Below are 10,720 nucleotides of genomic sequence, written 5' to 3'. Positions count from 1 at the left end.
AATGGTGGATTGTCTTGATTTACACGCAGTATTAGGTACTGGAGGCAAGGTGTTTCTTCGTGATGATTCCACAGTGCATTGCTGAACACATACTAAAGCATAGATCACTAACACAGTCCCGGGCTCTGTACCAAGTGCCACCTTATTCCCTACATAGTGCACTACTTTTGTCCAGAGCCCTATCGTTCTAAGGGTTTAACCAAGCAGTGAATGTACAATAAATATGAAGCTGCTATGTCACATTTATGTTGTCTCTAATAGACATGTGACATGCCTTGTAAATACGAGCCAATAGAAACCTACTTAATATCCGCTAGCTGGGGCCAATAAACCTTTTAGTTTCCTTTATTTAAATAAGCTAAGTCATTGAGAACACGTTCTCTTTTACAACAATACTATCTGACCACGATAGAGCATGTCATGTATGCATTAGAATGGATGGCTGAGGTGCTGATCTGCTTGCAGTCTATGTGAGAGTTACCTTCGTCTTAATGAGACCATAACATCCCCAATAGAGCTATTCTAAGTGATATACTATACAACACATGACCCAGTGCATGCAGGACCTGGTTCATTAGGAGGGTAATGGAGAAAACAGAGGCCCACTGATTTCAGGAAGAGAGTCTGCTGCTGCCATTGGTTTGGTATGAGACTAAGTCTACATTCAGACAGCCAACCCAATTCTGATCTTTTCCTAATTGGTCTTTTGACCAATCCCATCAGATCTTTTTCTGAGCTGGTCTGATTGGCCAAAAGACCAATTGATGGAGAAAAACAAGATCAGAATTGGTCTGGATGTCTAAACGCAGTCTAATTGCTTCCTGAAGTATTGAGTGTCGCTGTGTATTCAGAGAGGCTCTGCATGCTATAGAGCAGTTTCTTTATTCACTAGACTGGAGGGCTGTAGTGTATAAACCTCCACCCGGTTAGACTGGAGGGCTGTAGTGTATAAACCTCCACCCTGTTAGACTGGAGGGCTGTAGTGTATAAACCTCCACCCTGTTAGACTGCAGCGTCATGTGGCTGGTGAACCAATCCTAATCTAGAAACAAAGGAGCTGGAGGAAGCGGTCATCTGCAACTGAAAAATGGTGGAATATTAATTAGCATTTGTGTTACAATCATGATTATAGGTTGTTGTCAGTAATGGCTACTGACGCTAGCATAATAGAATTTACATTTCAAACAAATGTGTCAATCAGACAATACACTTAACCTAAATGCAATCTATACAGCTATACGATTTTCCATGCGGCCAATGGTCAGATATACAGTATATTGCTTGTGAAATCCAAGCACATCTATACCCTGGGGTGATACACAGTAACAGAGAGGTACTACTCCTGCACGGCAGGTAATCACCATGTCAACAATATCCTGCTAGCAGCTGAACTCATGCCCCCTTTATTTAGGTGTGAATCTGTTACACTAAGATTGCTCTCCTCCTCAAGCGTTAGGGGCATCTAGTCCCAGTGGGAATGCCTTGGACACTTGGAACACACACACACACACACACACACACACACACACACACACACACACACACACACACACACACACACACACACACACACACACACACACACACACACACACACACACACACACACACACACACACACACACACACACACACACACACACACACACACACACGCTGCCTCGGTACACATTGAGGATCATGTCAGATCCATACATACAGGAGAACAGGGACGTTGGGAATGATTGTCCACATGCTGCTCTGCCAGACTGTGGGTAATACAGAACTTAGAATTTAGAAATCTAGTTACAATTCCCTCAGATTCTAATGTAGAATGTAGAATTCCCACAGATTCTAATGTAGACTGTAGAATTCCCTCAGATTGTAATGTAGAATTCACTCACATTCTAATGTAGAATGTAGAGTCCACTCAGATTCTAATGTAGAATGTAGAATCCACTCAGATTCTAATGTAGAATCCATTCAGATTCTAATGTGGAATCCACTCAGATTCTAATGTGGACTGTAGAATTCACTCAGATTCTAATGTAGAATGTAGAATTCTCTCAGATTCTAACGTAGAATGTAGAATCCACTCAGATTCTAATGTAGAATGTAGAATTCACTCCGATTCTAATGTAGAATGTAGAATTCTAATGTAGAATACACTCAGATTGTCATTCTATAGTGTCAGATTATTGATAGGGCCAACCTTATCCACATTCATAGTGCTGTCTCTGATCTACAGTATGTAGGTTAGGTGATACATAATCGTTATTGTATAAGACAGTAGCATACTAATTCATGCAGTTATTACATAGTGACATGCTCATACATTAAGAACACCAACACACTGGCAACATGAGCAGGGACAGATAAATACATCACATCTCAAGGGGGGTTTCAGTGTGAAGAGAGTGGGTGGAGAAAGAGAGTGTAGAGAGAAAGAGAAAGATGGGGGATGGAGAGACGAGAGAGCGAGAGAAAGAGAAATTAATAAATGAATAAGGAAATTATCTCAACAGAGAAAAATGTCCTCATGTGTGCTACCTATATCCCCCCAATAAAATCCCCATACTTGAACGATGACAGTATTCCCTCCCAAATATGCCCCCCTAGACACAACTATGGCAAAACAATCAACAAAAACAGTTCACAACTCCTACAGCTCTGTCACACGCTGGGTCTGCAGATAGTAAATGGAAGGCTTTGAGGAGACTCCTATGGTAGGTACACCTACAGCTCATGTCTTGGCAGTAGTACTGTAGATTACTTTATCACTGACCTCAACCCAGAGTCTCTCAGAGCGTTCAGTCAGTCCACTAACACCTCTATCAGATCACAGCAAAACCACAGTCTACCTGAACAGAGCAAAACTCAATCATGAGGAATCAAAGCCAAAGGAACTGCACAATATTAAGAAATGCTATAGATGGAGGGAAAGTAGTATAGAAACCTACCCCAAAAAATTAATAGATAACAACAAATTCAATCCCTTTTAGACAACTTCCTGGACAATACATTTCACTGTAATAGTGAAGGTGTAAACTTGGCAGTAGAAAACCTAAACAGTGTATTTGACCTCTCAGCTTCTCTATCAAATCTAAACATTTCAAGAAACAACCTAAGAAAATGAACAACAATGACAAACGGTTTGATGAAGAATGCAAAAACCTAAGAAAATAATTAAGAAACCTTTTCCAACCAAAAACGTAGAGACCCAGAAAACCCAGAGTCTACGCCTTCACTATGGTGAATAACTAAAACAATACAGAAACACACTACGGGAAAAGAAGGAACAGCACGTCAGAAATCAGCTCAATGTCATTGAAGAATCCATAGACTCTAACCACTTCTGGGAAAATTGGAAAACACTAAACAAACAACAACATGAAGAGTTATCTATCCAAAACGGAGATGTATGGGTAAACCACTTCTCCAATCTTTTTGTCTCTATAACAAAGAACAAACAGCAAAAACATACACACGATCAATTAAGAATAATCTATTAAAGACTACCAGAATCCACTGGATTCTCCAATTACATTGAATGAACTACAGGATAAAATAAAAATTCCCCAACCCAAAAAGGCATGTGGTGTTGATGGTATCCTACATGAAATTATAAAATATACACACCACAAATATACAGACCACAAAATATGCAGACTAGAATTGTCTATACTTTAATATCATCCTCAGCTCTGACATCTTCCCCAATATTTGGAACCAAGAACTGATAACCCCAAACCCCAATCCACATAAGTGGAGACAAATTTGACGCCAATAACTACCATGGGATATGCGTCAACAGCAACCTTGGGAAAATCCTCTACTTTATCATTAACAGCAGACTTGTACATTTACACAGGAAAAACAATGTACTGAGCACATTTCAAATGATATTTTTACCAAATTACCGTACAACAGACCACATATTCACCCTGCACACCCTAATTCACAAACAAACAAATCAAAACAAAGTATTCTCATGCTTTGTTGACTTCAAAAAAGCTTTAGACTTGATTTAGCATGAGGATCTGCTATAACAATTGATGGAAAGTGGTGTTGGGGGAAAAACATATGACATTATAAAATCCATGTACACAAAACACACATTTCTTTCCACAGGGCCGTGGGGTGAGACAGGGAGCAGCTTAAACCTCTTCAACATGTATATCAACAAATTGACAAGGGTACTAGAGCAGTCTGCTGCACCCGGTCTCACCTCTACTAGAATCTGAAGTCAAATGTCTACTGTTTGCTGATGATCTGGTGCTTCTGTCCACAACCAAGGAGGGCCTACAGCAGCACCTAGATATTCTGCACAGATTCTGTTAGACCGGTTGCCAGGACCACAAATACAAATTCCATCTAGACACTGTTGCCCTAGAGCACACAAAAAACTATACATACCTCGGCCTAAACATCAGTGCCACAGGTAACTTCCAAAAAGCTATGAACGATCTGAGAGACAAGGCAAGAAGGGCCTTTGATGCCATCAAAAGGAACATAAAATTTGACATACCGATTAGAATCTGGCTAAAAATACTTGAATCCGTTAGAGAACCCATTGCCCTTTATGGTTGTGAGGTCTGAGGTCCGCTCATCAACCAAAAATTCACAAAATGGGACAAACACCAAATTGAGAATCTGCTTGCAGAATTCCGCAAATATGTCCTCCTTGTGTAACGTAGAACACCAAATAATGCATGCAGAGCAGAATTAGGACGATACCCGCAAATGATCAAAATCTAGAAAATAATTGTTAAATTCTACAACCACCTAAAAGGAAGCAATTCCAACGCCTTCCATAACAAAGCCATCACCTACAGAGAAATGAACCTGGAGAAGAGACCCTTAATCAAACTGTTTTTGGGGTTCTGTTCACGAACAGACCCCTCATGAGAAAACAAAAATGTAATTACTTGATACATTGGAAAGAATTAACAACAAAACAGAGCAAACTAGAATGCTATTTGGCTCTAAACAGAGAGTACACAGTGGCAGAATACCTGACCACTCTGACTGACCCATAATGAAAGAAAGCTTTTACTATGTACAGACTCAGTGAGCAAAGCCTTGCTATTGAGAAAGGTTGCTGAAGGCAGACCTGGCTCTCAATAGAAGACAGGCTATGTGCACACTGCCCACAAAATGAGGTGGAAACTGGACAACTGTGTGATCACGCTCACCGGAGCCAATTAGAGCAAGACCTTTAAAGAGGTCAATATTCACAAGGCCGCGATGCCAGACAGATTACCAGGACGTGTACTCAAAGCATGTGCAGACCAACTGGCAAGTGTCTTCACTGACATTTTCAACCTTTTCCTGACTGAGTCTGTAATACCTACATGTTTCAAGCAGACCACCATAGTCCCTGTGACCAAGAAAGCGAAGGTAACCTGCCTAAATGACTACCGCCCCGTAGCACCCTAGAGCAAAGTGCTTTGAAAGGCTAGTCGTGAGTCACATCAACACCATAATCCCAGAAACCCTAGACCCACTCCAATTCGCATATCACCACAACAGATCCACATATCATCACTAAGCTAAGGACCCTGGGACTAAACTCCTCCCTCTGCAACTGGATCCTGGACTTCCTGATGGGCCGCCCCCAGATGGTAAGGGTAGGCAACAACACATCTGTCACGCTGATCCTCAACACAAGAGCCCCACAGGGGTGCGTGCTTAGTCCCTCCTGTACTCCCTGCTCACACAAGATTGCGTGGCCAAGCACGACTTCAACACCATCATGAAGTTCCCTGACGACACAACGGCAGTAGGCCTGATCACCGACAACAATGAGACAGCCTATAGGGAGGAGGTCAGAGACCTGGCAGTGTGGTGCCAGGACATCAACCTCACCCTCAGTGTGAGATGAACGTGAACTTCAGAAAAAGGAGGGCCGAACATGCCCCCATTCGCATGGAAGGGGCTGTAGTGGAGCGGGTCGAGAGTTTCAGGTTCCGTGGTGTGCACATCAACAACAAACTATCATGGTCCAAACACACCAAGAAAGTTGTGAAGAGGGCACGACAACGCCTTTTACCCCTCAGGAGACTGAAAAGATTTGGCATGGGTCCCCAGATCCTCAAAAAGATCTACAGCTGCACCATCGAGAGCATCCTGACGGGTTGCATTGAAGAGGGTTAAACCAAGGCCTTATACCTTTAAAAGGGTTAATACATTATGATAGACTGTAAGGTCTCCTCTTCAGGAGACCTCTCTCTGTGTGTGTGTGTTAAAACCTGTTTCTGAGTGTTCTGACCTTCAGACACTATCAGAAGGCATCTACATTCAGACTCCTCCTGTCTGGATCCCACTGTGGTTATCTGGTTTTCTGAGAACACAAGGCTGCCAAAGACCTGATGAAACCAGCCAGCTGTCAGAAGATGGTTTCGTTCACCTTGTTATGACCCTATACTTGTGATGAAAGGTCAAGTTTCGGTCAAACCCACTTCTGAACTTTTAATTGCTGATAAGATGGTTACTGCTGTCAGGGGGAGGTCAGATTTATTAAAATGTTGTTGCCAAGGAAACTCACGCACGGAGGACTGGGAGAGACTGTATGAGTTACAGGATGTCTTAGACATTTTGCAGAACTTGTGGAGAACTATCATATATTGTTATACTGTACTCTGTACCAACTTCTGCCTACAATTGTTTTACTAAAGGAGTATTTTAATACTTAAACAAAGAGGCTATGTTTCCTTTCCATTACTAATGTATGTTTGATAATTATATAGACCTGATCATTTGTTGAGGAAATTGACCAACAGCATCACCGCCTGTTATGACGACTGCTTGGCATCCAATCCTAAGGCACTACAGAGGGTAGTGTGTACAGTTGCCTCCTGCCATCCAGGACCTATACACCAGGCGGTGTCAGAGGAAGGCCCAAAAAATTGTCAAAGACTGCAGTCACCCAAGTGATAGACTTTTCTCTCTGCTACCGCATTGTAAGTGGTACCGGAGTGCCAAGTCTAGGTCCAAATGGCAGTGATGGAAAAATACCCCGTTGTCATACTTGAGTAAAAGTAAAAATGCCTTAACAGAAAATAACTCAAGTAAAAGTGAAAGTTACCCAGTAAAATTCAAATTGAGCAAAAGTTTTTAAAAAGTAAAAAAAAAAAAAAGGTTTTATATACGTATCAAAAGTAAATGTATAAATCATTTCACATTCCTTATATTTAGCAAACTAGACGGCACGATTTTCTTGTTTTTTAAATGCCAGGGGCAACACTCAGATATCATTTAAAAACAAAGCATTTGTGTTTAGTGAGTTCGCCAGATTAGAGGCACCAGGGATGTTCTCTTGATAAGTGTGTTAATTTGACCATGTTCCTGTCCTGCTAAGCATTCGAAATGAAATGAGTACTTTTGAGTGTCAGGGAAAATGTATGGAGTAAAAAGTATAATATTTTTATTAGGAATGTAGTTGAGTAATAGTTGTCAAAAATATAAATAGTAAAGTACAGATACCCCCAAAAAATTACATATGTAGTAGGGTAAAGTATTTTTACCTAAGTAATTTACACCACTGCCAAAAGGCTCCTTAAAATTAACAGCTTCCACCCCCAAGCCATAAGACTGCATAACAATTAATAAAATGGCCACCCAGACTATTTGCATTGACCTCCCACCCCCTGTTTTACACTGCTGCTACTCGCTGATAATCTTCTATGCATAGTCACTTCACCCCTACCGACATGTACAAATTACCTAGACTAACTTGTACCCCTGCATATTGACTCGGTACCGGTACCCCCTGTATATAACCTCGGTTATTTCATTTTTTAAAAACTTTAGTTTTTTTAGTAAATGTTTTCTTAACTCTATTTTCTTAAAACTGCATGGTTGGTTAATGGCTTGTAAGTAAGAATTTCACAATAAGGTATTTCTACACCTGTTGTATTCGGCGCATATGACAAATACATTTGATTTGATTTTAATCTTGGTAAGATCATCATATATTGCAGTGTATGTGTCACGACTTCCGCCGAAGTCGGTCCCTCTCCTTGTTCGGGCGGCGTTCGGAGGTCGACGTCACCGGTCTTCTAGCCATCGCCGATCCACCTTTCCATTTTCCATTTGTTTTGTCTTGTCTTCCCACACACCTGGTTTCAATTCCATCATTACATGTTGTGTATTTAACCCTCACTTCCCCCCCATGTCCTTGTCCTGTATTGTTTATTGTAGTGCTTGTTCACGTTATGCTGGTGTGTAACGGGTTTTGCTGACCCATTGATTTATTGTTCTGTTTACGGTGGTTTTGTTAATTAAACTGGGCCGTTGTAAATCAGTTTTTGCTCTCCTGCGCCTGACTTCTCTGCCGCCAGTACGCACCCCCTACAGTATGTGACTGTGTAGGCCTACGGAATGGTAAATATCCTCTCCTCCTGTCTGTCCAGTCGGCAGAGAGCTGATAGTCCCTCATGGTAGACAGACAGAGAGCATCATCTCCCACAGTTCCAGAGGGGATGTGCTCAGTAGTCATAGTCAGAAACGGACTGGCCAAAGGGCAGTTTGGGCAAAACTCAGATAGGCTGGTCCATTTTTAGCCAAGTGTGCCTGTCCAAATTGATGGTTTGCTACATACTATTGATCTAAATAATGGAGCCGGCCCCTGTCCCCTCCCCTCTACCCTCACCATTATCCCTGACTCACTCTCCTCTTATCTCCTTTCCTCCACCTCATTCTCTCTATCCCTCTGTTCAATCCCTCCCTATTTTTATTTTTTTATTTTACCTTTATTTAACTAGGCAAGTCAGTTAAGAACAAATTCTTATTTTCAATGACGGCCTAGGAACAGTGGGTTAACTGCCTGTTCAGGGGCAGAACGACAGATTTGTACCTTGTCAGCTCGGGGGTTTGAACTTGCAACCTTCCGGTTACTAGACCAACGCTCTAACCACTAGGCTACCCTGCCGCCCCTCCGGCTAACTCCACCCCTCCGTTACCTCCACCTCATTCTCTCTATCCCTCTGTTCAATCCCTCCCTCTAACTCCACCCCTCCGTTACCTCCACCCATCTCTCCTTATTCCTTTGTTCCATGCCCTTATTAACAGTATCACTCATCCTCACCCAGTCCCTCCCTCTAGTCCCTGACCTCCCCCACTACACTCTTAGTAAAAAAAACTTGTTGTAAAACAATTTTTGGTACTATGTAGACCCTTTTTGGTTCCAGATAGAACCCTTTTGGGTTGTAGACCCCTTTCCACAGAGGGTTCTATATGGAACCAAAAAGGATTCTACCTGGAACCAAAAAGGGTTCTACATGGAATCAAAAAGGATTCTACATGGAACCAAAAAGGATTCTACCTGGAACCAAAAAGGATTCTACATGGAACCAAAAAGGATTCTACCTGGAACCAAAAACGATTCTACATGGAACCAAAAAGGATTCTACATGGAACCAAAAAGGGTTCTACCTGGAACCAAAAAGGGTTCTACATGGAATCAAAAAGGATTCTACCTGGAACGAAAAAGGATTCTACATGGAACCAAAAAGGATTCTACATGGAACCAAAAAGGGTTCTACCTGGAACCAAAAAGGGTTCTACATGGAATCAAAAAGGATTCTACATGGAATCAAAAAGGATTCTACATGGAACCAAAAAGGATTCTACCTGGAACCAAAAAGGATTCTACATGGAACCAAAAAGGATTCTACATGGAACCAAAAAGGGTTCTACATGGAACCAAAAACAATTCTACCTGGAACGAAAAAGGGTTCTACATGGAACCAAAAAGGGTTCTACATGGAACCAAAAAGGATTCTACCTGGAACCAAAAAGGATTCTACATGGAACCAAAAAGGATTCTACCTGGAACCAAAAAGGGTTCTACATGGAACCAAAAAGGTTTCTACCTGGAACTAAAAAGGGTTCTACCTGGAACCAAAAAGGGTTCTCCTTTGGGGACAGCCGAATAACCCTTTTTTCTAAGAGTGCACCCTCGTTCTAGTTCCCTCTCTCTCTCAGCCCTCCAACCATCTCCCTGCTCATGAATATCTCCTCCTTTAAATGTCTCACCCTCAAAAATCCATTCCCCATCTTTCTCACCCTCCCACATTCCATCCCTCCGTGTCTCTCCCTCCATCTGAGAGTCATGTCTATCACCTCAACAGCATGTTTCACTCTACCCTTCTCTCTCGTTCTCTCTCTCTATCTTCTCTCGTTCTTTCTCTCAGATCCCTTTACTGGTTTGAACCCATTCAACACAATGACTCCAGAGGTACAAACCGTGAACACATCATGTTGTTTCACAGCAAACCAGCTCAACATTAGGCTCCAATGGGAAGAGTAGTCTACCTACTAACAGTGCCCTTTCACACGCTGAGAAGAGTTGGCTCCCGTTGTTTTCTCTGCCTTCTTGGTGGCTCTGACATTTAGTTTGTGTCCCAAATCGCACCCTATTCCATATATAGTGCACTACTTTGGACCAGGACCCATGGGGCTTGACACATACTGTCCCAGGTCTCCTCTCCTTCATCAGCACAGGCCGAAAACACAGGATGGGGGACAACAAAGGCAGAAGCCTACTGTAGTTATCTTTTCAACATCAGCAGGCTAGTGAAAGACTGAAGCACAGACTACCGGCTTGGAGAGAGAGAGGGATACTGGAAGGAGGGTGTGTGTGTGTGTGTGTGTGTGTGTGTGTGAGTGTGTGTGTGTGTGTGTATGACAGGTGGTGCTCACAGCGAGAGGGACATGTTGTATAAGCACATGAGGGTGG

The sequence above is a fragment of the Oncorhynchus clarkii genome, chromosome 19, assembly GCF_045791955.1.
Source record: "Oncorhynchus clarkii lewisi isolate Uvic-CL-2024 chromosome 19, UVic_Ocla_1.0, whole genome shotgun sequence".
NCBI classification, from domain to species: Eukaryota; Metazoa; Chordata; class Actinopteri; order Salmoniformes; family Salmonidae; genus Oncorhynchus; species Oncorhynchus clarkii.
This window is presented reverse-complemented; position numbering follows the sequence as displayed.